The sequence below is a fragment of the Mesoplodon bidens genome (assembly GCF_964165515.1).
Source record: "Mesoplodon bidens genome assembly, chromosome: 1".
NCBI classification, from domain to species: Eukaryota; Metazoa; Chordata; class Mammalia; order Artiodactyla; family Ziphiidae; genus Mesoplodon; species Mesoplodon bidens.
In genome coordinates this window covers 94,193,444-94,199,348 of record NC_138176.1, presented here as the reverse complement: position 1 = coordinate 94,199,348, position 5,905 = coordinate 94,193,444, and the positions used below count along the sequence as shown (strand labels likewise).

Genomic DNA, 5,905 nt, shown 5'->3' with positions numbered 1-5,905 from the left:
TCTGCTTCAGGTCTCAGCACTATACAATGTATCACTGGAATTTTAACAGAAACATCTCATGCTCTTTCTTGATTTTCCAGAGATCTATTTCAGGGAAAAGAAAACTTGCCAGGAAGGATGAGTTGATGGGAAAGAATCACCCTAGGGCTTCCCTGGTGGCGTAGTGGTTGAGAGTCTGCCTGCCGATGCAGGGGACACGGGTTCGTGCCCCAGTCCGGGAAGATCCCACATGCCGCGGAGCGGCTAGGCCCGTGAGCCATGGCCGCTGAGCCTGCGTGTCCGGAGCCTGTGCTCCGCAATGGGAGAGGCCACAACAGTGAGAGGCCCCGCTTACTGCAAAAAAAAAAAAAAGAAGCACCCTAACAATTATTTTCTCTTATCGTTTATTTTTTTAAAAAACATTATTAGTAAAAGATACAGCAGAAGAGTCATGTTCAATTAGATGATTTATTTCTGGCGAGTTGTTGGAACATTTACAGTGGTAGCAGACAATGATTTTACTTCAGCTGTCCAACTGAGGCCAAAAGGTGGTGGTACATGTAGTTCTATTTGTTAAGTGCTTTTCGTTATGAGCTATAAGCTGTGTTGTCAGAAGGTAAAGGATCACAGCAAAGCTCCTTCCACAGCTCTGAGTCTGGCTTCTCCCAGTTGTTTCCCATAATCCACTTCAAGTTGAAAGGTTTAAAGTACTCAAGGCGATGGCTTCAGGTCACATACAAAAAAATTCAAATTTTAAGTATTCAATACACAGCCATGGTTTTATTTATTCATTAAATAAAATTTAAAAGAAAAACATATACATGCTTTAATTACTTTAAACATTGCTCATTAATATATCTATTATTTTATTTTAAAATGATATTTATAATAACATAGTACATCTTTTTTTATGTACATGTATAATTTTTCTTATGTATACAAGTACAGAACTTGCCACAATATTCATTGAGGAGTGAGAAACCATTATTTCTATGCTAATTAATGATTATATATACATATATATTTTTCTTAATTCAAATCTCACTGAAAAAAGTTTATATGAGCAGTTTGTTGAGTTCACATTTTAAGACATGTGAAGATGGTATGAATCCAGGGTTCGCCATGCAGTAATAAAGGTATCCTCTCATGTCTTATTGGTAGTTTCTGTGAGTCCCCGATTACTACGAAACACGCTCACTCAACTCACACAGAAATACTGTATACTAATTAAGTATTTTCAGTCATACAACACTCCTGTAAAATGAGCTTTACCTATGTATTATCAAAGTATGCAAGCTTTTATTACCAGCGGCAATGTTACTACTGTCATTCATAAAAGCAAACAGAAATCATACAGTCCTGTACAGTGCCTAGTACAGCCTGAAGGAAGCTGATTCAAGTTGACTGCTATGTAGATTCATTTCCAGTTATGTAGGAGTTGATGCAAATGACAGAGTTGTTAAAGTATAAAAAGTAGGTCAAACAAAAATGTTGAAAATAATTCACCTGTGCTATACATAAAGAATACAAAAAACTATATATGTATACATGTTACACATACTTAGATATTTATAATTTTACATGTATGTGTAGTTTTTTAACTTTTTAATTTTATATTGGAGTATAGTTGATTAACAATGTTATGTGCAGTTTTTTAAGTTTTAGGCACTGTGAAAAAAATGATGAATGCTTAAATTATCTTCCCCTCAAAATGTGTAGCATCTGAAATGAGCAGGTATCAAAACAAAAATCTCAAATATTTACAAAATATAGTACATAGGGAATATTTGCAAAAAGAACCATGTTTGGATTTTGGGTTGGAGTTATGAGGGCTGAGAAATACACAAGAAAGGTTACTTGGTAGATTTAATTCTACATTTTAGAAAGCTTAAATAATTTACAATTGTTCCTTGGCATTTTCAGTTCCAACTAGCTCTTAAAATATAAACCAGAAAATGTTTTAAAATAAATTTGGTAAAAATCTCACTATTTGTGAATAGAGCTACTTATTCTAATTATCAGAAATGCAATGAAAATCTTTCTGGGATATATAAAAATGTAAGGAGTTGTTGTTAAAGCTCTTATCTCCCTCTCACAACTCACTGTAGGTAAAACCTGAAAGTAAATATATAATCAAATTATTTGCATACTTACAAGTTAGGCCTTGTCCATCCTCTATCTCTTCATGTGGCATTGAATAGAGGGCTTCATAAATTCTTCTAATCCCTGATCCATGAATTGCATATGAATTCATTTTATCAATACCAGGTGGAACATATTCCCAAGGAAGAAATATAATCCCACTCCACCGGTTCCAGGTAGTGTTGACTTTAAATTGTGAACTTGGCTCTTACTTTCATAGTTAGGAGGAAATAATCAAAACAGCAATAATTTTCAATTGGTAGATTTAATGCATTAAACAAATAGAACCAAAGTTTAAATTAGACAAAAATGATATAATTGCTTTGTAAGGCAAGCTTGTCAGTCATGGTTCCTAAGTTGAAGACCCATTAGTAATGCCATTGAGTGTTTAACCCATTCACAGTTTTATTATTTATAAAAAGTTGAAAGTATTTATGGTCTTCTATAAAACATATAAAATGTCAGATTCAATTTGTACAAACAGCTAATTTTTATAAGGGCATAATGATACTGCTGACCTAAACACTGGTTCTTCATGCTTGGAGCTCTAAGGAAAAGCAAGTGAAACTGCTTTGTTTGCTCATTAGCCTTAACTTTATTGTAGTTGTTAATATCTATGCTGATCCCTGGCAGGCAAACCCAGACTATGGAGACCTGTTAAGCAGCCACCTTAGCCCAAGGAACCTGACCTGAATCACAGAGACAATTTCTAATGGACTTCATATGCCCCTATCTGCTCGAGTTAATTACTTCATTCTTTGTCACCATTTCAGAAGCTGATCATATTTATTATATTGGTCACATTCACTCATGCATCAACAACTATTTTATCAGTTTTGTAAGTTTTTAGAAATTTTTTGCTGACATCAATTTTTACCTTTTTAAATGGCTCATCTCATTAGTGCTTATTAATATAAGGCATAAAAGAGATAGGTTTTGGAAACAATCCATGTCCCAGATAGAGAATACTGGATTCCTTTTTTACTTAGATTATCTCCCCGTAGACTTCCTTCCCCGTTCCCAGACAGATCCTGTCAACCCTAATGAAGAATCTAATATTAACTGAAGTTGGCCAGAATCACTGACAATCCCATTCTAAAAATTACCCATTTGGAAAACCAGTGCTGGTCAAGAGCCAACTTACCTTCTCTGTTCTCCCTCAGAGACTGAGACAACTCAATTTTAAAAAACTGTTCAGAGAACTGCTGTAACCTTGTTGTCCACAGGAAAACTGACAACTTCTATGAAGAGACTAAGCCAAAATCTATGGTGTCTGATAAACATATTCCACTGATCATAGTCATTTCCCTTGACAGTCTATTCTGCATCTAGAGAAGAAAGCATGTGAGGAATTTTATCCAGGGATGCTCTGGAACTAGCTCTACTGTAACTCCATAGAGCTGCCAATAGTTGTCTCCCTTTTAGATTTTTTTTTTTTTTAAGAGCACTATAAAAATAAAGGGTCCATTGTCAACTTAATGGAATACAATATACTATTCTGCTGCCAGGACGAACTTGAGTAACTTGCTTGACCTACTTTCAAAACAGAAATTCCTAAGAGTTCTCCATTATGACTATAATTTCTTGATTCATGTTAACATGGTAAGTGTATCATAAGGATGCCATTTTTCCAAAAGTCATTTTCGAAAAAAGATATTTTTATAAAGATCTGAGCCCACTGAGCTTCAACAAATGTTAGGATCTAAATAGAACACCATTATCTTCTCCTTATTCCACTTGATTCTATATCAAGAAACTTAAATCAATTCCTGACTTTATCAAGCTCTGGACTGTCATTCAACGAGTATTTATTAAATTCCTGCCATGTGACAGACACTTTTCAAGGAACTGGGCATATTGGGTCAACAAAACAAAGTCCTTGCCCTCACAGAGGTGATAGTCTAGCTACATTCATAAAAGAGACTCTTGAGTAACAGCAGACACCTAAGGCAATCATCTTAAATCCCTTTACCATTTACCAAGAGAAGAACAGGATGCCGTTTTTGATTTGCTAAAAGCACTGCAGAAAAACTGATTTATGTTTAGAACACAGACTATAGCAGTAAATCATTATCCAGCTGAATAACCTTTTTATTTACCATCTGCTATTCCCTTCTGCTTGAGAAGAGTACAATTCTAAGAGGTCAAAGAGGATGCCCACCTTGTACACCAACATGTTCCCATTGTCTAGCACACTTAACATTTGTGGAATGACTAATGAGCATTAGGCCAAGTAATATATGAATAAATGAGTATATTCAAAGGGAACTGTATAACTGTGGTTGATTTAACATCCTTAATTATTCACAGTATCATCTTTCTTGCTTCTCAAAGTGACTCTGTCAAGTGACCTTCCTGTTATATTAGGCAGCAGGCAAGATCCTAAGAAAAATTGTAAATGTGCTTGTCATAGATTGAGGTAGCTATTTCTGTGCCCTTCGCCCACCCCCACTCCTTCCCTTCCTCTACCTCCCAACATTTGGATATTCTGCTGCTAAATTCTTTAGATTTTGCTCTAAGTGGTGAAGCAAAAGATTCCATATAGTAGCTGCAAGAGGGAACCAATGTGCCATTTATGTGTTACCACAAAGGAGAGCTCCCTTGATTCCCCAACTGCAGCATCATCAGTCTGCCACCTACCCTCTCAAACCCTACTTGTTTTTCCTGCTGAATTGCTCATGGTTTGTTTGTTTTTTATAATTGGAAAAAATTTAAACCTGATTCAGGAGCCACATTAAAATCTGGTCCTCAAAAATATTGCAGGCCAATCTCTTCAAGGTTTATGGTGACTATTTCTACAATGTCACAGAAGGGCTTTTTTAAGCATTTGAGTAGAACCAGAGACGCTTGTTTGAGAAAAGCTTTGGCTCTAACTGAGGCATTCCTGCACAGTTTCTTTGTAACTAGGATAGATTTTCATTCCAGCAAGAAAATAAGTGAAGCTCTTCAACATTCTTCCTGAAACACCATCTTGGCCATCAACTTTGCCTGATTAAGATTACAATAGAGAATTTCCTGGTGGTCCAGTGGTTAGGACTCTGTGCTTCAACTGCCAGGGTTTGATCCCTGGTCAGGGAACTAAGATCTCACAAGCCGCATAGCGTGGCCAAGAAAAAAAAAAAAAGATTACAATAGTCTTCTATCAATTAGCAACACATAATAGAAGGCATCATCATAGTGTACTAGCTGTTGCTTCCCACTGTGAATTTTCTGTCACATAGTTCTTATTACAGACCTAGCTAAGATCATTTATATTTGAAAGGAATTGATTAAAGTGGTCATTTTTTAAAAATTGCATGATTATAAGGTACTTAGAAAAATACAAATTCCTAGGAGCCATTCAAGATCTCCTAAATCTGAATATTAAGAGAAGGTCCAATGCCTAGAACAGTGCCTTGCACACAGTAGGTGCACATTAAGTATCAGTTAAAAGAATAATGTATGAGCTATTAAGTCCCACACTGCAGTGTTTCATTCCCTGAAGATAGACAGTTCATTCTGTGGGACAGAATCATTAGGATTTTCCCCACCTGAACTCTTTGCTAGTCAAGACTTCCCCTGGAATGTGAGGTCCTTGAAGGAAGGAGTTCTGACGGTCTTGTTCACACATATAACCCCAGCCACATGAACAACACCCTGTACATGGTAAATGCTCACAAAATATTTGTTGAATAAATGAATCAGCCGGTGAATCCCCATATATATCAAGCCCCATACATAACGCCAAAGGTGTTCAATCAGAGTAGAACTCATAATACTAAATACAGGTAAACCTGAGCCAGAA

General features: G+C 36.1%; 1 long non-coding RNA gene across 1 annotated transcript; it reads right to left on the bottom strand.

The window, feature by feature from the left end:
• Positions 1-433: 433 nt before the first annotated feature.
• Positions 434-3,130, bottom strand: LOC308607730. The gene is made up of 2 exons (XR_014014035.1): positions 2,134-3,130; positions 434-702 (listed from the first exon to the last, which is right to left on the bottom strand). It is a non-coding gene; the product is annotated as an uncharacterized lncRNA (long non-coding RNA).
• Positions 3,131-5,905: the final 2,775 nt, after the last annotated feature.